Source organism: Pleurodeles waltl, chromosome 5 (genome assembly GCF_031143425.1).
Source record: "Pleurodeles waltl isolate 20211129_DDA chromosome 5, aPleWal1.hap1.20221129, whole genome shotgun sequence".
NCBI lineage: Eukaryota > Metazoa > Chordata > Amphibia > Caudata > Salamandridae > Pleurodeles > Pleurodeles waltl.
The window spans coordinates 1,023,961,783-1,023,984,865 of NC_090444.1; positions in this window are offsets into that span (position 1 = coordinate 1,023,961,783).

Below are 23,083 nucleotides of genomic sequence, written 5' to 3' on the forward strand. Positions count from 1 at the left end.
AAATGGCGGTCACGTCCGCGGCGGTGCGTACCGCGGCGGTGCGTCCCGCCACCGCCGGCGCCCTTCGCCATTGGCTCCTGAAACCCATAGGGTTCAATGTTAACCAATGCGGCTTCGCGCCGCGGTCTTCGCCCGCCGCCCGCCGCGGTGTGCCACGCCAGCGCATTGACCTCACATCCCATTGTCACACTTCACAGGTCAGGCAGCCGCCATTTCCAGGGCCCACATGGCTCAATTTCAACTGCGTCACACAGGCCTAGGCCTTGCATAGCCACTCAGACACGCCATTCACTGCATAGAGAATCGTATACTGTGCTAGCTGTGAGTACGTACCTGTGGGTTGCTTGACTGTGTGCTCCATGTTGTCCTTCCTAGGCACCGTCCGCTGGGTTGGGCGAGGAGACGGATGAATCCTCCCGTGTACCGACCGCTGGTGGACCTGTCGACAATGGAAGAACGCCACATTATCCTGACCTACCGTCTTAACCGTGCCACTATCCATGAACTGTGTGCCCAGCTGGAGCCCGCCCTGATGTCCCCCATCCGCCAACCCACAGGGATTCCCCCTCTGGTGCAGGTCATGTCAGTACTACATTTCTTGGCAAGTGGGTCATTTCAGACAACCGTGGGAATTGCTTCCGGGATGTCTCAGCCCATGTTTTCGAAGGTGTTATCCAGAGTGTTGTCTGCCCTGATGAAATCCGTGAGGAACTACATCATTTTCCCTGAGGTGGGCGAATTGGCTACAGTGAAGGGTGATTTCTACGCCCTTGGACATATTCCCAACGTAATTGGTGCCATTGATGGGACCCATGTGGCTTTGGTTCCCCCAAGAGACAGGGAGCAGGTGTACAGGAATAGAAAAAGTTACCATTCAATGAACATCCAGGTGGTGTGTTTGGCTGACCAGTACATCTCGCATGTAAATGCCAAATTCCCAGGGTCAGTGCATGACGCCTACATCCTCAGGAATAGCAGCGTCCCTTACGTGATGGAACAGCTACAGAGACACCGTGTATGGCTAGTGGGGGACTCTGGGTACCCCAACCTGTCGTGGCTACTGACCCCAGTAAGGAATCCCCGGACCAGGGCAGAGGAACGGTACAATGAGGCCCATGGGCGTACTAGGAGGGTGATCGAACGCACCTTTGGCCTCCTAAAGGCCAGGTTTAGGTGCCTGCATATGACAGGTGGATCCCTAATGTACTCACCTAAGAAGGTGTGTCACATCATCGTGGCCTGCTGCATGCTTCACAACCTGGCTTTGCGCCGCCAGGTGCCTTTCCTGCAGGAGGATGGTCCAGATGGTGGTGTTGTGGCAGCGGTGGAACCTGAGGAGAGTGACGAGGAGGAAGACGACGGGGCTGAAACAGACAACAGGGACAGAATCATTGAACAGTACTTCCAATAGGACACAGGTAACATTTCAAAGATAATTTAGTAAATGCTAACTACTCTCCAGCATCTCTGCTGCCTGTCTATTTGCCCCAGTGTATGATGACTGAGTTTTGGCTTTTCCCTCCCTATTTCAGATCTCGGGTCCCCACTACGAGTACTGTGCTTCGTTTCCCCATGGACTACAGCTTTGTGGCAGCTGTTTGTTGACTTCACCATGTACAAGGACATATTTGCACTGTCATGTCAATTACAATCTATTGAAATCACAGCCAGACTCCTGATATTTTGGTGCAAAATAGGTGTTTATTGAAGTGCTCAAAATGGGATGGGTGGTTTCAAGTGGGTGTGGGCTATGGTGAAGGAATGTCCATGGCAGAGTCCAGAGTAACAGTCACACAGGTGCATTGTCCAGAGGCCTGTGGAGAGATGGAGCATGGGCAGTTCAAGGATGGACAGGGTGACAATGTGGGACAGTGGGATGACATCAGGTGGTATCCATTGCTGGCGGGGGTCTTGACATCCTACTCTGTCTTCTTGCGAGATCTCAGGGCCCTCTTGCGGGGTGGTTCTTCTCCTGCAGGAGGTGGGGGTCTGGTGGGCTGCTGCTGTGCGGGGGCCTCCTGTCCACTAGCGCCGGCGGAGGTGGATGGCTGTTCTTGGTCCAGGCTAGTGGCAGGGGCCCTTGGGTGTTGTTCAGTGTCCGCCCTGCTGTTTACGAGGTCCTGCAGCAGCCCTACCATGGTAACCAGGGTGGTGTTGATGGCTCTGATGTCCTCCCTGTACCCCCGATAGTGTTCCTCCTGCAGCACCTGGATCTCCTGGAACCGGGCCAGTACCGTCGCCATCGTCTCCTGGGAGCGGTTGTATGCTCCCATGATGGTGGTGAGGACCTCGTGGAGAGTGGGTTCCCTGGGCCTCTCCTCCCCCCCCTGTCGCACAGCTGCCCGCCGAGTTGCCCTGTTTCCCTGGGCCTCTGCCCCCTGGCCGGTGTGCCCACTACCACTGCCCCCAGGTCCCTGTTGTTGTTGGGGTGGTGGGTTATCCTGGGTGCCCTGTAGTGGTAGACACACCGCAGATTGACGCGCCCTGGAGACAGAGGCATGGGCCCGCTGGGTGGGAGCTGTGCTGGTGTTCCCAGAGGGGTTAGGGTCTGTAGTGGCCTGGGCCTGTGTGAGGGGAACCGACTGTCCAGAGGTCCCCGATGGTCCGGGCTGGTCATCGGTGTCCAGGTCGACAGAGCTGCTGTCATCGCTGACGGCCTCTTGGGTGGGGGGTGTGGATAATTCTGGCCCCTCCGCCGCGGTGTGTTGACGGTCGGGTCCTGCAGGGGTATAGAGGTATGGTTATAGTTTCAATGTGTGGCATATGGGTGTATCTGTGGGTTCTCGTGTCCCCAAGTGCTGGCATTCGTGTGTGGGGGCTTTGGTGAGGGTGGCTTGTGGGGGGGATGTGTATATGCATTGGGCATGCTTTGGTGATGGGTGTCCATGCTTAGTGGACGCATGCAGGCCTAGGTTTTGGGATGTGTGGGTTGTGATGGTGAGACATTGGCGGGGAATAGGTGTGCTGGGAGTGGGGGTGAGGATGGTGGTGGGGTGAGGATGGTGGTGGGGGTGAGGGTGGGGGTGACGATGGGGGTGGGGGTGAGGGTGGGGTTCGAGGATGGGGGTGAGGTTTGGGGTCTGATTTGGCATGCAGGTGGGGGGGAAGCAGTATTGAAGCTTCAACTTACCAGTATCCATTCCTCCGCCGACTCCTGCGAGGCCGTCAGGATGCAGGATGTTCAAGACTTCCTCCTCCCATGATGTGAATTGTGGGGGTTGAGTAGGGGTCCTCCGCCAGTCTTCTGCACGGCGATGTTGTGCCTGGATACCATGGAACGCACCTTCCCCCGTAGGTCGTTCCATCGCTTCCTGATGTCTTCCCGATTTCTGGGGTGCTGTCCCACTGCGTTCACCCTGTCGACAATCCTTTGCCATAGCTCCGTCCTCCGGGCAATGCTGGTGTATTGTATCTGTGTGCCGAACAGCTGGGGCTCTACCCGAACGATTTCCTCCACCATGACCCTGAGTTCTTCGTCTGTGAAGCGGGGTTGTCTTTGGGGTGCCATGGGGTGGTGTGTATGATGTGTGGGGTGGAGTATGTGTATTTAAGTGAGTTGAGTGTGGTGGTGTGTGTTGTTTTGTGTGTGGATAGTGTGTGGGTGATGGTGTTGAGTGGCTGTGGCTGTTATGTTTGGGATGCTGGTGTCTCGCTCTTGTCTTCTTTACGAATTTTTAAGCGTAGGGGTTTGTGGGTGATGTGGGTGATGTGGGTGGGTGTTTTATATTGTATTGTGTGTGTGGGAGGGGTGTGTGTATGTGTATCAGGTGTGTGGGATTCAAATCGTCCAATGTGGGTGAGTTTTGTTCGTTTGTGTGTATTCTGACCGCCCCGGTGTGTCCCGCCAATGGAATACCGCGTTTGAATGACCGCCGCGTGGATTCGTGGGTCGTAATGGCATGGGCGTATTTCTGTTGGCGTGGCGGTGGAGGTTTGGTCACCTCCACCTTTCCGCCGACCGCTGGTCTGGCGGTCTGTTGTGGCGGTCGGATTTTCGGAGGTTTGCCTTCTGCGGGTCAGAATGACCGTGGCGGGTTTCCGCGACCGCGGCGGGATTATGGAGGATTTCTGACCGGCGGTAGGCGCCTTTTACCGCCGAGGTCAGAATGACCACCATTGTGTGTTCAAATTGTATTCATATAAACACGGTGCACTGAAAGCCATATGATCTAAGTGCACTAATAAGTAGACATGTAAAAAAGTCATATGCAAGTCACATATATGCAACTCTATTCTAATGTATTGGTATTATTATCTATTAGTTGAATAATATTTTCATAGTTATCCTTCATTTATTGTGCTTGTCATGTATTTGAATGTGCATTGAGTTCCATATTAAGTCGGCTGAAGTTAAGGGCCAAAATATTTTTCTGTGTTTAACCTTCAATGTGGAGTTTTGCTCCTGCTGCATATTTCTTTAAGTGCAGGTGCATCGTCATGTGTCTTCAGTTAATAAAGAGCTTATTGTTAGTAGAAGACAAAGGGATACAGGAGGATGTGTTGTCAAGGAGGAGAAGCGTTAACAAGGAGAATGTGAAGATGAACTCTCTTCTGAGCTCCTGGACACTCTAGGCATCCAAGTTTATGTTCGGTTCATGAGATGAAAGCCTAATGGGAGTTGCAGATTCTAATTTGAGTTTGTAAGGTGGGTGGAAAGTTACTGGCAATAATGATGTCAGCTCTTGAATGTTCTGCAAAGTTTAACCCCTTCGCTGTCAGGCCTTTTCCCCCTCAGGTGCCAAGCCTTTTTTTGGCTATTTGGGGCAGTTCACGCTCAGGCCCTCATAACTTTTTGTTCACATAAGCTACCCACGCCAAATTTGAGTCCTTTTTTTCCAACATCCTAGGGATTCTAGAGGTACCCAGACTTTGTGGGTTCCCCAGAAGGAGGCCAAGAAATTAGCAACAATACAGTGAAAATGTCGTTTTTTTCGAATAAATGGGAAAAAGGGGCTGCAGAAGAAGACTTGTGTTATTTTCCCTGAAAATGGCATCAACAAAGGGTTTGCGGTGCTAAAATCACCAGCTTCCCAGCTTTCAGGAACAGGCAGACTTGAATCAGAAAACCCAATTTTTCGACACAATTTTGGCATTTTACTGGGACATACCCCATTTTTATGATTTTTTGTGCTTTCAGCCTCCTTCCAGTCAGTAACAGAATGGGGCATGAAACCAATGCTGGATCCCAGAAACCGCAACATTTCTGAAAAGTAGACAACATTCTGAATTCAGCAAGGGGTAATTTGTGTAGATCCTACAAGGGTTTCCTACAGAAAATAACAACTGAAAAAACAAAATATTGAAATTGAAGTGAAAAAATCTGCAATTTTTCTCTACATTTTACTCTGTAACTTTTTCCTGCAATGTCAGATTTTTGAAAGCAATATACTGTTACGTCTGCTGGACTCTTCTGGTTGCGGGGATGTATAGGGCTTGTAGGTTCATCAAGAACCCTAGGTACCCAGAGCCAATAAATGAGCTGCACCCTGCAGTGTGTTTTCATTCTATACTGGGTATACAGCAATTCTTTTGCTGAAATATAAAGAGTGAAAAATAGCTATCAAGAAAACCTTTGTATTTCCAAAAAGGGCACAAGATAAGGTGTTGAGGAGCAGTGGTTATTTGCACATCTCTGAATTCCGGGGTGACCATACTAGCATGTGACTTACAGGGCATTTCTCAAATAGATGTCTTTTTTACACACTCTCTTATATTTGGAAGGAAAAAATGTAAAGAAAGACAAGGGGCAATAACACTTGTTTTGCTAATCTATGTTCCCCCAAGTCTCCCGATAAAAATGATACCTCACTTGTGTGGGTAGGCCTAGCGCCCACGACAGGAAACGCCCCAAAACGCAACGTGGACACATCACATTTTTTGAAAGAAAACAGAGGTGTTTTTTGCAAAGTGCCTACCTGTAGATTTTGGCCTGTAGCTCAGCCGGCACCTAAGGAAACCTTCCAAACCTGTGCATTTTTTAAAACTAGAGACCTAGGGGAATCCAAGATGGGGTGCCTTGTGGGGCTCCGACCAGGTTCTGTTACCCAGAATCCTTTGCAAACCTCAGAATTTGGCTAAAAAAACACGTTTTCCTCACATTTTGGTGACAGAAAGTTCTGGAATCTGAGAGGAGCCACAAATTTCCTTCCACCCAGCGTTCCCCCAAGTCTCCTGATAAAAATGATACCTCACTTGTGTGGGTAGGCCTAGCGCCCGCGACAGGAAATGCCCCAAAACGCAACGTGGACACATCACATTTTTTGAAAGACAACAGAGGTGTTTTTTGCAAAGTGACTACCTGTAGATTTTGGCCTCTAGCTCAGCCGGCACCTAGGGAAACCTACCAAACCTGTGCATTTTTGAAAACTAGAGACCTGGGGGAATCCAAGATGGGGTGACTTGTGGGGCTCTGACCAGGTTCTGTTACCCAGAATCCTTTGCAAACCTCAAAATTTGGCTAAAAAAACACGTTTTCCTCACATTTTGGTGACAGAAAGTTCTGGAATCTGAGAGGAGCCACAAATTTCCTTCCACCCAGCGTTCCCCCAAGTCTCCTGATACAAATGATTCCTCACTTGAGTGGGTAGGCCTAGCGCCCGCGACAGGAAATGCCCCAAAACGCAACGTGGACACATCACATTTTTTTAAAGAAAACAGAGGTGTTTTTTGCAAAGTGACTACCTGTAGATTTTGGCCTCTAGCTCAGCTGGCACCTAGGGAAACCTACCAAACCTGTGCATTTTTGAAAACTAGAGACCTAGGGGAATCCAAGATGGGGTGACTTGTGGGGCTCTGACCAGGTTCTGTTACCCAGAATCCTTTGAAAACCTAAAAACTTGGCTAAAAAAACAAATTTTCCTCACATTTTGGTGACAGAAAGTTCTGGAATCAGAGAGGAGCCACAAATTTCCTTCCACTCAGCGCTCCCCCAAGTCTCCCGATAAAAATGATACCTCACTTGGGTGGGTAGGCCTAGCGCCCGCGACAGGAAATGCCCCAAAACGCAACGTGGACACATCACATTTTTTGAAAGAAAACAGGGGTGTTTTTTGCAAAGTGCCTACCTGTAGATTTTGGCCTCTAGCTCAGCCGGCACCTAGGGAAACCTACCAAACCTGTGCATTTTTGAAAACTAGAGACCTAGGGGAATCCAAGATGGGGTGACTTGTGGGGCTCTGACCAGGTTCTGTTACCCAGAATCCATTGCAAACCTCAAAATTTGGCTAAAAAAACAAGTTTTCCTCACATTTAGGTGACAGAAAGTTCTGGAATCTGAGAGGAGCCACAAATTTCCTTCCACCCAGCGTTCCTCCAAGTCTCCCAATACAAATGATACTTCACTTGTGTGGGTAGGCCTAGCACCCGTGACAGGAAATGTCCCAAAACGCAACGTGGACACATCACATTTTTTGAAAGAAAACAGAGGTGTTTTTTGCAAAGTGCCTACCTGTAGATTTTGGCCTCTAGCTCAGCCGGCAACTAGGGAAACCTACCAAACCTGTGCATGTTTGAAAACTAGAGACCTAGGGGAATCCAAGTTGGGGTGACTTGTGGGGCTCTGACCAGGTTCTGTTACCCAGAATCCTTTGCAAACCTCAAAATTTGGCTAAAAAAACACATTTTCCTCACATTTCGGTGACAGAAAGTTCTGGAATCTGAGAGGAGCCACAAATCTCCTTCCACCCAGCGTTCCTCCAAGTCTCCCGATACAAATGATACTTCACTTGTGTGGGTAGGCCTAGCGCCCGTGACAGGAAATGCCCCAAAACACAACGTGGACACATCACATTTTTTGAAAGAAAACAGAGGTGTTTTTTGCAAAGTGCCTACCTGTAGATTTTGGCCTCTAGCTCAGCCGACACCTAGGGAAACCTACCAAACCTGTGCATTTTTTAAAACTAGAGACCTAAGGAACTCTAAGATGGGGTGACTTGTGGGGCTCTGACCAGGTTCTGTTACCCAGAATCCTTTGCAAACCTCAAAATTTGGCTAAAATAACACATTTTCCTCACATTTTGGTGACAGAAAGTTCTGGAATCAGAGAGGAGCCACAAATTTCCTTCCACCCAGCGTTCCCCAAGGTCTCCCGATAAAAATGATACCTCACTTGTGTGGGTAGGCCTAGCGCCCGCGACAGGAAATGCCCCAAAACGCAACGTGGACAAATCACATTTTTTGAAAGAAAACAGAGGTGTTTTTTGCAAAGTGTCTACCTGTGGATTTTGGCCTCTAGCTCAGCCGGCACCGAGGGAAACCTACCAAACCTGTGCATTTTTAAAAACTAGAGACCTAGGGGAATCCAAGATGGGGTGACTTGTGGGGCTCTGACCAGGTTCTGTTACCCAGAATCCATTGCAAACCTCAAAATTTGGCTAAAAAAACAAGTTTTCCTCACATTTAGGTGACAGAAAGTTCTGGAATCTGAGAGGAGCCAAAAATGTCCTTCCACCCAGCGTTCCTCCAAGTCTCCCAATACAAATGATACTTCACTTGTGTGGGTAGGCCTAGCACCCGTGACAGGAAATGCCCCAAAACGCAACGTGGACGCATCACATTTTTTTAAAGAAAACAGAGGTGTTTTTTGCAAAGTGCCTACCTGTAGATTTTGGCCTCTAGCTCAGCCGGCACCTAGGGAAACCTACCAAACCTGTGCATTTTTTAAAACTAGAGACCTAGGGGAATGTAAGATGGGGTGACTTGTGGGGCTCTGACCAGGTTCTGTTACCCAGAATCATTTCCAAACCTCAAAATTTGGCTAAAAAAACACGTTTTCCTCACATTTCGGTGACAGAAAGTTCTGGAATCTGAGAGGAGCCACAAATTTCCTTCCACCCAGCGTTCCCCCAAGTCTCCTGATACAAATGATTCCTCACTTGAGTGGGTAGGCCTAGCGCCCGCGACAGGAAATGCCCCAAAACGCAACGTGGACACATCACATTTTTTTAAAGAAAACAGAGGTGTTTTTTGCAAAGTGACTACCTGTAGATTTTGGCCTCTAGCTCAGCTGGCACCTAGGGAAACCTACCAAACCTGTGCATTTTTGAAAACTAGAGACCTAGGGGAATCCAAGATGGGGTGACTTGTGGGGCTCTGACCAGGTTCTGTTACCCAGAATCCTTTGAAAACCTAAAAACTTGGCTAAAAAAACAAATTTTCCTCACATTTTGGTGACAGAAAGTTCTGGAATCAGAGAGGAGCCACAAATTTCCTTCCACTCAGCGCTCCCCCAAGTCTCCCGATAAAAATGATACCTCACTTGTGTGGGTAGGCCTAGCGCCCGCGACAGGAAATGCCCCAAAACGCAACGTGGACACATCACATTTTTTGAAAGAAAACAGGGGTGTTTTTTGCAAAGTGCCTACCTGTAGATTTTGGCCTCTAGCTCAGCCGGCACCTAGGGAAACCTACCAAACCGGTGCATTTTTGAAAACTAGAGACCTAGGGGAATCCAAGATGGGGTGACTTGTGGGGCTCTGACCAGGTTCTGTTACCCAGAATCCATTGCAAACCTCACAATTTGGCTAAAAAAACAAGTTTTCCTCACATTTAGGTGACAGAAAGTTCTGGAATCTGAGAGGAGCCACAAATTTCCTTCCACCCAGCGTTCCTCCAAGTCTCCCAATACAAATGATACTTCACTTGTGTGGGTAGGCCTAGCACCCGTGACAGGAAATGCCCCAAAACGCAACGTGGACACATCACATTTTTTTAAAGAAAACAGAGGTGTTTTTTGCAAAGTGCCTACCTGTAGATTTTGGCCTCTAGCTCAGCCGGCAACTAGGGAAACCTACCAAACCTGTGCATGTTTGAAAACTAGAGACCTAGGGGAATCCAAGATGGGGTGACTTGTGGGGCTCTGACCAGGTTCTGTTACCCAGAATCCTTTGCAAACCTCAAAATTTGGCTAAAAAAACACGTTTTCCTCACATTTCGGTGACAGAAAGTTCTGGAATCTGAGAGGAGCCACAAATCTCCTTCCACCCAGCGTTCCTCCAAGTCTCCCGATACAAATGATACTTCACTTGTGTGGGTAGGCCTAGCGCCCGTGACAGGAAATGCCCCAAAACGCAACGTGGACACATCACATTTTTTGAAAGAAAACAGAGGTGTTTTTTGCAAAGTGCCTACCTGTAGATTTTGGCCTCTAGCTCAGCCGGCACCTAGGGAAACCTACCAAACCTGTGCATTTTTTAAAACTAGAGACCTAGGGGAATGTAAGATGGGGTGACTTGTGGGGCTCTGACCAGGTTCTGTTACCCAGAATCATTTCCAAACCTCAAAATTTGGCTAAAAAAACACGTTTTCCTCACATTTCGGTGACAGAAAGTTCTGGAATCTGAGAGGAGCCACAAATTTCCTTCCACCCAGCGTTCCCCCAAGTCTCCTGATACAAATGATTCCTCACTTGAGTGGGTAGGCCTAGCGCCCGCGACAGGAAATGCCCCAAAACGCAACGTGGACACATCACATTTTTTTAAAGAAAACAGAGGTGTTTTTTGCAAAGTGACTACCTGTAGATTTTGGCCTCTAGCTCAGCTGGCACCTAGGGAAACCTACCAAACCTGTGCATTTTTGAAAACTAGAGACCTAGGGGAATCCAAGATGGGGTGACTTGTGGGGCTCTGACCAGGTTCTGTTACCCAGAATCCTTTGAAAACCTAAAAACTTGGCTAAAAAAACAAATTTTCCTCACATTTTGGTGACAGAAAGTTCTGGAATCAGAGAGGAGCCACAAATTTCCTTCCACTCAGCGCTCCCCCAAGTCTCCCGATAAAAATGATACCTCACTTGTGTGGGTAGGCCTAGCGCCCGCGACAGGAAATGCCCCAAAACGCAACGTGGACACATCACATTTTTTGAAAGAAAACAGGGGTGTTTTTTGCAAAGTGCCTACCTGTAGATTTTGGCCTCTAGCTCAGCCGGCACCTAGGGAAACCTACCAAACCGGTGCATTTTTGAAAACTAGAGACCTAGGGGAATCCAAGATGGGGTGACTTGTGGGGCTCTGACCAGGTTCTGTTACCCAGAATCCATTGCAAACCTCACAATTTGGCTAAAAAAACAAGTTTTCCTCACATTTAGGTGACAGAAAGTTCTGGAATCTGAGAGGAGCCACAAATTTCCTTCCACCCAGCGTTCCTCCAAGTCTCCCAATACAAATGATACTTCACTTGTGTGGGTAGGCCTAGCACCCGTGACAGGAAATGCCCCAAAACGCAACGTGGACACATCACATTTTTTTAAAGAAAACAGAGGTGTTTTTTGCAAAGTGCCTACCTGTAGATTTTGGCCTCTAGCTCAGCCGGCAACTAGGGAAACCTACCAAACCTGTGCATGTTTGAAAACTAGAGACCTAGGGGAATCCAAGATGGGGTGACTTGTGGGGCTCTGACCAGGTTCTGTTACCCAGAATCCTTTGCAAACCTCAAAATTTGGCTAAAAAAACACGTTTTCCTCACATTTCGGTGACAGAAAGTTCTGGAATCTGAGAGGAGCCACAAATCTCCTTCCACCCAGCGTTCCTCCAAGTCTCCCGATACAAATGATACTTCACTTGTGTGGGTAGGCCTAGCGCCCGTGACAGGAAATGCCCCAAAACGCAACGTGGACACATCACATTTTTTGAAAGAAAACAGAGGTGTTTTTTGCAAAGTGCCTACCTGTAGATTTTGGCCTCTAGCTCAGCCGACACCTAGGGAAACCTACCAAACCTGTGCATTTTTTAAAACTAGAGACCTAAGGAACTCTAAGATGGGGTGACTTGTGGGGCTCTGACCAGGTTCTGTTACCCAGAATCCTTTGCAAACCTCAAAATTTGGCTAAAAAAACACATTTTCCTCACATTTTGGTGACAGAAAGTTCTGGAATCAGAGAGGCGCAACAAATTTCCTTCCACCCAGCGTTCCCCCAGGTCTCCCGATAAAAATGATACCTCACTTGTGTGGGTAGGCCTAGCGCCCGCGACAGGAAATGCCCCAAAACGCAACGTGGACACATCACATTTTTTGAAAGAAAACAGAGGTGTTTTTTGCAAAGTGCCTACCTGTGGATTTTGGCCTCTAGCTCAGCCGGCACCGAGGGAAACCTACCAAACCTGTGCATTTTTTAAAACTAGAGACCTAGGGGAATCCAAGATGGGGTGACTTGTGGGGCTCTGACCAGGTTCTGTTACCCAGAATCCATTGCAAACCTCAAAATTTGGCTAAAAAAACAAGTTTTCCTCACAATTAGGTGACAGAAAGTTCTGGAATCTGAGAGGAGCCAAACATTTCCTTCCACCCAGCGTTCCTCCAAGTCTCCCAATACAAATGATACTTCACTTGTGTGGGTAGGCCTAGCACCCGTGACAGGAAATGCCCCAAAACACAACGTGGACACATCACATTTTTTTAAAGAAAGCAGAGGTGTTTTTTGCAAAGTGCCTACATGTAGATTTTGGCCTCCAGCTCAGCCGGCACCTAGGGAAACCTACCAAACCTGCATTGTTGAAAACTAGAGACCTAGGGGAATCCAAGATGGGGTGACTTGTGGGGCTCTGACCAGGTTCTGTTACCCAGAATCCTTTGCAAACCTCAAATTTGGCTAAAAAAACACATTTTCCTCACATTTCGGTGACAGAAAGTTCTGGAATCTGAGAGGAGCCACAAATTTCCTTCCACCCAGCGTTCCCCCAAGTCTCCCGATACAAATGATACCTCACTTGTGTGGGTAGGCCTAGCGCCCGTGACAGGAAATGCCCCAAAACACAACGTGCACACATCACATTTTTTGAAAGAAAACAGAGGTGTTTTTTGCAAAGTGCCTACCTGTAGCTTTTGGCCTCTAGCTCAGCCGCCACCTAGGGAATCCTACCAAACCTGTGCATTTTTTAAAATTAGAGACCTAGGGGAATCCAAGATGGGGTGACCAGGTTCTGTTACCCAGAATCCTCTGCAAACCTCAAAATTTGGCTAAAAATACACATTTTCCTCACATTTCGGTGACAGAAAGTTCTGGAATCTGAGAGGAGCCACAAATTTCCTTCCACCCAGCGTTCCCCCAAGTCTCCCGATAAAAATGATACCTCACTTGTGTGGGTAGGCCTAGCGCCCGCGACAGGAAATGGCCCAAAACACAACATGGACACATCACATTTTTTCATAGAAAACAGTGCCTACCTGTGAATTTTGGCCTCTAGCTCAGCCGGCACCTGGGGAAACCTAGCAAACCAGCGCATTTTTGAAAACTAGAAACCCAGGGAAATCCAAGATGGGGTGACTTGTGGGGTTCTGACCAGGTTCTGTTATCCAGAATCCTTTGCAAACCTCAAAATTTGCCTAAAAAATCACATTTTCCTCACATTTCGGTGACAGAAAGTTCTGGAATCTGAGAGGAGCCACAAATTTCCTCCCACCCAGCGTTCCCTCAAGTCTCCCGATAAAAATGATACCTCACTTGTGTGGGTAGGCTTAGCGCCCACGACAGGAAATGGCCCAAAACACAACGTGGACACATCACATTTTTTCATAGAAAACAGTGCCTACCTGTGGATTTTGGCCTCTAGCTCAGCCGGCCCCGGGGGGGGCAGAAATCGCCTAAAATAAATTTGTCCACCGCCCCCCCAACCCCCCCCCCGGGAGTGACCCTTGCCTATAGGGTCGCTCCCCCTGTGTGACATTGCCGGCAAAAAAAAAATCCTCAGTGCCTAGTGGTTTCTGCCCCCTTGGGGGCAGATTGACCTAAAATCGGCCAATCTGCTCCCAAAGCGGGCAGAAATGGCCTAAATACAATTTGCCCCTCCAGGGGAGTGACCCTTGCCTAAGGGGTCGCTCCCCATCTCTAAAAAAACAAAAAACAAAAAAAAAAGTATCCCTGGTGTCTAGTGGGGTTTCAAAAGCCGGATTGCAAGCAATCCGGCTTTTGAAACCCTGGGAGAGACTTCAAAGGGAAGGAAATACATTTCCTTCCCTTTGAAGCCTCTCCTTGCCTCCCCCACGTGATCGAAAGAGAAATGCTGAGCATTTCTCTTTCGATCGCGCTGGAAGCTGAGCTTCCAGCGCGATGGGGGAGTCTCTGTGATTATCAGCGCGCGCTCGCACACTGACGTCACAGTGGGGGTGGGGGGGGTCGGGGGTTGAAGGGGAAGGGATTCCCCTTTCAGCCCTGGCCTGGGGGGTGGGGGGGTGGCCCTCGGGGGGAGCGTTAGCGCTTCCCCCGAGGGCCGGTAGCAGGACGTAATGGTTACGTCCATGGCGCCACACGGGCGCTGCCATGGACGTAACCATTACGTCCATGGCGGGGAAGGGGTTAAAGTGGTGTTTAGTTACTTATGTGATTCAGATTCCTTTTGACCTTTGAGTAGACAGGACCCTTAGAGAGGTACAGATCTCTCTTTTTTAGCTGAAGTGGGTTTATGCTATGTACATCTCTCTTGCAGAACGTTTACTGAGGGTTCTGTAATGCTGACACTTTTGAATAATTTCCCATTTCCTTAATTTGAATAATTCTTATGGGGTTCTCTTAGCTTTATTAGAGTAGTTTGACTATTTAGATTCAACGATTAGGCAGGAAAATCGCAAATCTGGACTTTGACCATCAAGTGCTTTTTCTCATCTTGTGTATTGCTGTCTCTGAGATATTGGTATGCATTATGCTTGCAAAATGTAATCTGATTAGACATTTTTATTCGCATTTGGTGATTCTGTACTTATATAGTATGCATCTGAGACTCGTATGCATAAGTCTGGCTTTGAATTTGTAATAAACCCTGGAACTCTCATTCCCGCCTCTGAGAATCAATGTGTGTAAATTGATGGTAATATTCATATGTTTATCCTTACCTTTTTTTCACTCCTAAAAAACTTAATCCAGAAAATCCAGAAATTTGTTAAACTTGCGTTTTCTCCCTCGTCCATGCTACTGTACGGGGCTCTGTCTTTGCATCTGTTGATACGTTTCTCTTTTTAGGAATGTGAACCATAACCTCTATCAAAAGAGAGAAAAAAAGTCCACTAGTATTTTGGAGCGTTCACATTTCACGGTTATTACAGCAAACCACTATGTTTGTGCTTTAAGTCAAAAGGCTGTTGGAATCATAAGCAATTAACACTTCCACATTTCACTCAACAATAGGCAGAGGAAAGTTTTCAAACGCTTCCGTTAGCATGTAAAAACCATTGTCACTCTTTGGTGATGTAATCAATAGCAGGAGCGTGCCACTCTGCCAACATCTAAGGACAGTGCGTATTAAAATAAGAACCAATTTTTCAGATTTGTTTAAAAAGCAAACAAGAACATGTTCCAGCATGATTCGGTCAGGTTAGTTGAGCACAATTCAGAAGCATTTCGTCCTGGTGAAATTCTGCGGTGTGGCTGTTTCATGGAGGTTTTGTGAATGCTTTATCTTTCGCGAAACATCATGGGCCATATTTATACTTTTTGACGCAAAATTGCGCTAACGCAATTTTGCGTCCAAAAAATTTGCACCGTCTAACGCCATTTGGATGCGCCATGCGGGCGTCAAATTTATACTTTGACGTACGGCGGCGCAACCAACAGGTGGGAGTCATTATTTCGTGACGCAGACAGCGTCGGTCTGTCGTAAAGGAAACCAACGTAAATGCGACGCACATCACTGTGGGTCGATTTACGACAGCGCAATCATGAAAACGCCGTTTTTTTTCACGCAATTGCGTCACATTTTTGCGCGAAAACTGCCCTTTCTGGAGAGGAGACCCAAAATGGATCCTAGATGCCCCAACAGACCCCAGGAGGATGAGAGCAGACCAGGAACCAGCCAGGAGGAAGCATACAGGAACCAGGACATTTAAAAAAAAAAAAGAAAGTGTCGCTTCAGTGCAGAGGAGCAGGAAATCCTGGTGAAAGAGGTGACGGAACACCAGCACCAACTTTTCATCACCTCCAAATTGCCACTCAGTAGGAGAGAGGCCATCTGGAAACAAATTGTGGACAAGATTAACAGTGTGGCTGAAGAACGCCGGACAGTCACCGAGTGTAAGAAACGCTGGCATGACTGCAAACGTAGGACCAAAGAGAAAATGGCCAGGAACAGGAAGGCAGCAATGCAGACTGGAGGGGGGAGTCCAGCACAACAGGAGGCCCTGGACCACATGGAGGAGATGGTCGCAGCCGTCATCCCGGAGGAGATCGTCACAGGGATTCAAGGACTGGACAGCGCAGACTACCACGACACTACGCACATGCAGGGTAAGTCGCATGGGGAATCATGATACAATAATGGGGACTGTAAGCAGGGGGGGGATACCTACTACACAATGCATGTAAGTCAGCACATATATGAAGTGGCATGGGGAAAGGGGCACGGCAGGGGGGCATGCCCAGTACTGACCGAAGCTGGGGCACGACAAAATACAGCAACAACAACAGTCCCACGGGGACATCCTGTAATTACAACAAGAGAGCCAAGGGAAAGCAGTGACAGGTGGGAAGGACACTACCTCAAATCCACATCCAGGCACTTGTATTGCAAAATCTATTCTACATCAACTAGGTCCCTATCTGTAATGCAGTAGCAAATACAACAACTGTAACTTAACTGCAAACACAGTTGACAATAACACCTCTCATCTCTGTGCAGATATAGTACCAAATGGCAGAAACCCCACCCTGGAACATACATACCTAAATTAGGGGGTGAGGGTGACATCTGCAATTAGTCCTAGAAATAAGACAAAGGTACCAGTACACTCAAATGCCGAATGTCCATAACTGACACATACATAAGCCTAAGTAAACAGCAATAGGAGCCACACAGCACTAACGATACACACATGCTGCATACGTCAGGGTCCCTCACGTGCCTGGCTAACAAGGCTACATCACTAATGTCATACTGCTCAGACAACAACATTGAGGAGGGTACACAGGCAACTGGTCACTGAAACACACCTGCAAAGTCGGACAAACAAATAGGACCTTCACACGATAAACAGGCCAATCCAATTCAAAACACATCACCCAAAATCATCTCAAAACATCAAGAATGTTTACATCCATACCACATCCTAACATTGACATGCATAGGTAATGCCACATTACATGTACAGATCATGCAATGTGAATAAAAAGTGTATGGGGCAGGGCCTGAGAGGCAAGTGTGCTGGCAGGGCAGTCACAACACCCACAGTCAGTCAAAGTGTAGTGTGGCAAGTGAAACGTATACTTTGCGCATTAGCCTCAGGCTGGAGGCCTTTGTGCATCTTACCCTGAATGTACTTATACTCATTTGCTCACATCTAAGTGCCTCAGAGCAATTTGCACTAAATGATTCTCATTGCCCTTCCTATCAGTTAATGTAGCAAATAGTCAGTCCTAAGGTGTTGTCAATTAGTCAAATCACACTGTTTTGCCTACTTCTGCACTGGAGTTTGCCAGAACATATTCACTCTGTGCCCCAGTCAAGGATACCGTCTGGTACGTTGCTGATAGATGTGGTAGGGGTCAAGGTTTGGCATTCCTGCGTAGGGAAACTTTGTCATCACCATGACATATGTCTTTTACATTCACTCCCTTGTCCCAAGACACGCATGGGGGAGTTTCCAAACAGAAAATAACAACTAGATGCTGCCTGCCTTGCTGCTGATGCACAACCAGATCCTAGCCCATTCCTCTGATATGAGGGATGATGTCTCCCCTGTGATTCTGACAGGCAACCTCCAAACTTAACAAGCTGTGCTATACATAGAACATGCAGGGGGAGAGTAGAAACAGTTAGGCACCATGAAAGCTGTGTACTAATGTATTACTCTCCTGCGGACTATTTCAATTCTAACAGTGTGTATTGTTTGTGTAATTGGGGCTCACACCTAAATTCCTACAAGTCAGTTGTACAATGAAACTTCATATCAAACTAATACTGTCTTTGTCATTTGTGTATGGGAACATACGGGAAAAGATAGAAATGTGTAGGACCTGAGTGACCACCACTTCCCTGAGAAGTTCCAAAGATGTCATGCGCTCGGATGTCTAAACATTCCTTTGATGTGGGAGACCAGAGGCACTGCTAGTTAGTCTTAGCTAAATTGAATATCTGGGTGACAGAGTTATTTACAAGTGGGTCAAACTTAGTCCCCCACACCATTAGCTATCCTGCTGCCTAGAAAGCCAAGAATCACATGTTGGATAATGAGAGCCCACCCTACAAAATGTCCCTCCATAACAATAGTGAAACACCGAGTGAGGAGTAGGAGAAAAAAACGCCTATTCCTAAATAATTACAAAGCAACACCTAGAGGTGACCTGGCAGACATGTCTGAAAGATCCATATCAAACATGTGACACACAGGTGGGCCATAGGCCTACAACAATGCCCCATGACGGACAGCAGATACCTAGACAAACACAGAGTACAATGTTAAGGCATCCAAAGGCTTGTATCTTACTTCAAAATTGTCACAACACAGACACACTAATTGTACCCTGTTTCATTGCAGAGGAACACGGATCTCCTGCTGATCTGCCTGTCCATGAGTTCCCTGATGACATGGATGACGAGACCATCAACCTCCCACAAGAGACCATTGACATGGTCCTTGAAAGCCTCCAAACCCCACCTTCAGTCACAAGGAGGAGCACAGAAGAAGCAGCCACCACAGTAGAACCACCCGCCACCTCAATTGTAAGACCTGCCAGCTCCAACACAGCTGAGGACTCTGACGACACTGGCACCAGCTTCGAAAGAACTGTCGTTGGGGTCCAGCGGGAGCTGGCCAAGGAGGTGCGGGTGGGGATGCAAAATATGGCAGCCAGCCTTGAGGGGGTGCGTTCGTGCATGTTGTCAACTGCTGATCAGGCAGCTGCAATGCAAGCCAGAAATTTTCTCTTGGAGGACATTTCAAAAACACTGAAGGAAATTGGCACAGCTGTCATCCAGTTGACACAACAACTCAAACTGCAAGCCACTCAACGTGTGCACGAATGCAACATAGAACCCCTCAGGGCCGACCTGGCTGCCTACCATCGGGATGTGGCTGCCATTCTGAAAAACCAGCAGGCCCTCCTTGCTGCAGTACTGCCCTTCCTTACTCAACAGGGATCAGCCCCCGGGATGTCTGCCTCCATGTCTTCTAACACTGAGGTGTGTGTTGCCCCTTCACAACCAACAACAACAAGGACACACCAGGCAACACACACATCAGAAGAAGAAGACATGGAACAGATAACATTCACATGCAAGAGTACCCGGAAGCCCTAGTCCCTGCACCATGCCCTACTCTGACCAAGGTCCTACGTTTTGACACATGCCAGCCTCACTACAACTAACCTCAATGACTGTTCGGCAATCCACTGTCTGACTTGTCCACCTTGCCAGTGAATGTTTCTCTCCTACCATTTGGCATTTCATGTTCCTCTGCACTGTCTGTGACATCACCCCAGCATGTCAGGAGCATCATCCACACCCCTTCTGTAGGATCACCATGTAATAATGCACCAGAAAGGAGTCAGCAAACATGGTGAATGGACATTTTGCACAACACCACTTATAAATAAATATCACTTGCACACCTATTGTGTCTCTGTGTCATTTCAAAATTCAACTGTGCAGTAGATAACTCCAAAGTGGCTGTGTGGAAACCATGTTGATTCTCTATACTACTGTCCTGATTTCATGTATACTGAATCATCTGTGCAGTGGCCAGGATTGCATCATAGCTTTACTATACTGAGGAAAATAACTGATGAGGGGACTAAGCACACACAATCATGCTGTGTTGGACAGAATGATGCACCATCTATAGCTATTCTACACAACTAATGGTGGCTGAGAAATGTAGGCACCATGCAATACTAAAATTTGAAATTATGCTGTAGAATGAAAGGAATGATAAACAAATTACACTGCATCAATCACCCTTACGGCGTATACTTCCATGAAGGAAAGTCATGCTGAATCAGTACACACATGATGTAGGTCAGCAATGATAGCAACAAGACAAGAGTGTGAACAAATCATCATCTATAAAGCTCTCCCTGAACTTCACAATGCTGTCCCACCTATCTATTTACCTACAATAACAAGTCTGGAAGCACTCTTTGTGAAGTAGGATACATACCAACCCCAAACCTTGATGATCAATGCACACTACCAATGGTGGCTCTCCAACATGGTGGATACTTACCAAGTTAGCACACTGGTAGCTGGCATGTTAAACCTCATAAGCCTGGGGATAGGGAGCATGGAACACAAATGTCATACTTAACATTTCTGCTACACTGATGTCAAGGCCATGAAAAGGTAGCACCTAACGCATCAGGTAAAGGGTTAACAAAATTTGTATTTAAAAGTAGTAATAAAAGAGGCAACTAAGGGAAAGGTAAACCTACACTAATCTAACCTGACTACTACTAACCCACAACTGTCCCTAACTAACCTAAGCTAAACTTACTCTACACATGTAACGAAACGATCTAAACATCAACCCCCCACCCACCATTAAGAGACAAGACACATGCAGGACAACACTTACTAACCTACACACATACTATACTATCCTAAACAAACATATATTTTTTTGTATTTTTTTTTTAATATTTTTTTTTTATTTTTTTTTATTAAACAGGAATCCCAACATTGCCCCCCACCCACCCACCCACACAAAAATATTAGATAGAAAGTATAAGGACCCCCCACCCTCTTACCTAACACTAACTAAGCTAATTACCTATACTTATCCTATAACTAACCCCCCAAACCCAACTAACAGTATGAAAAGAGGAAAGAGGGGAGAGGGGAGGGGTAAAAGTTCAGGAGGGCAAAATAACTAAAGATTTGCCCTCTGAAGTGTGCGCCGGATGGAGCGCACCTTCTTTTTAACCTCTGCCATGTCCTCCGTCAGGTTGTCCACCTTTCGAATTAACCTGTCCAGTTTCCTAGACAATGCCTGGAAGGCTGCAGGGTCAATTGGAGGGTCACTGCTGGTCTGCGTGCAGGAGGAGGTGGAGGTTGTCGCCGGAGTGGAGTGGCCACGGGACAGCCCTGCTCCCAACACACGGCTGGGTCCAGGTCTTGAGGAAGATGGCTGGTCCGTCGCTGGGTCCCCTTGGGCAGACCTGGTGGTTGTAGGTGGCACCGTTGGTGGAGCCTGTGGTGTGGCATACCACGCCCCGGAGGCCCGATCGGAATTGTATCTGCGGGCCATCCTCCGATACCCACACTGCACCTGCAGGATGTGCCTGTACCTCATTGCCCTGCGCTCAAAATGGTTGCGCTCTGCGGCACTCAGGTTTGCAGCTGTGAAGAGAAAAGGGAAATATTGAGCATTGAATTTACAGTGGGTTGAATCCCACAATGGCTCATTTGTCCATTACTAGAAATATATTGTATGCAGCAATTGTTACAACATAGTTCACGGAAATGCTCAGAGGAAGTACATGTGAATCATGCATCCCTAAGGTCATATCACACCTAGCATATCCATGTCTCTACATGATGGATGACATCACCCTAAACTACTCATCCAAATCATACCTAAGGCATTTGACATTATGGCACCAGCTCTTCCGCATACTGACTTCAGTACATATGTCATTCTATGTGATTACACTCACACTCCTCACTCAATAGCATTTTTAATTAGTTGTGTGCTAAGATTGAACCCCTGGCCCAGAATCATGTGTCCACACTAGGTGTCAGATGTAGGAATTTAGGAAAATCAACTAGCAAATTGCAAAGCAGAACGGTGTCTCTGACACCGTCTGCGAGTCGCTATGGGGTCCCTAAAACCCACCTCATGAACATCAATGATGTGGGTTCCAAGTTGCCCCACCTTAGCAACATGGGCACTCACGGGGATGGTGGCCTGCTGGTACCAGCAGAACTCCATAGACGTGACTGTTTTTAAATTAAGCAAGTTATTTCTCCCCAAGTGTAGGCCGTTTACCGGAAAGAAAAATGAGCTGCAATTATTTTTAAATCACAACAATTGTACTTGGAAATTTTCACGGTAATTATTGGTCCCTTAGACCACTGGCTTTTTTGCGCAGGATTTTTTTAGTCCACTCACAAAGGCTGAAGCTTTACAATGAGGACCCCTTCCAGTCAGCAAGGTGGTTACCATCCACTTCAAGTGGATGATAACAGCTACTCACTTTGCAACCACGTACTCTGTTGCAAATGGGATTGCCTACCACTGTGATTTGCAAGTAGGTCTGGTAAAACCCTTCATTATATCAATTTTGAAAAGCATTTTACTCATATGTACATGACCACCAAATACATTTTGGATTAGGAAACAGACGTTTGCAAATCCCATACATATATTTATGCCATTTGCAACGTGTAGACATTTTTCTCACTCTGGCCCAAGGTACTAACTCAAGTCACAAAAGGTGTTAAGTACGTGTAACATACTGGTTGCTACAGTCCTAGGTACCCGGTTTCACAGTAACATCCCAGTCTTTGTGGGTGGTGTGGGAAGAACAACCAACAATCCCATGTTCAATGCACACCCAGGAGTGTACAGAAAGTTCAACAATTATGTGCCTTCACACACAACACCTATGAAGGGCTAGCAACACGTTGTAGTCAGCCCAACCTTGTCACATCCCAGGTCCACACATGTCAAAATGTTATGACTTAGCCCAACATAACATACTATTAGTGAGGCATGTTTAACAACACACACAGGGGAGGTAGTACACTTATTCACATGATTCAACTGAACACCTAGGGCATTGCACTCAAGTCACACACACTTCGAGTTCACCTTGTGGAAGTACATGCCCACGGAAGATCCAACCTACAGTGTACACAGTCCATCCTCAACTAGGAAGAAGCACTTGTCATCAATGCCATGTGCCTAAGCTATCTGGGAGACTGTCAGTCTGATATGCAGACTCAGTTCATGGCAAGTCCCTGACCAAGTCTAACATTGACCAGTCTATTCCAAATGAGTCATACCATTCCCAATTGCCGCCATAATTGAATGGGCTACAGCCCCTCAATCTGAGAGATGACTACGTATTGCTTTGCAGAAACATTGTTCAAATTTGATATCACACTAAAAGAACAAAGCCAATGAACGGCCAGCACATCAAATCATGAATTCTCTTGAACACACAGTAA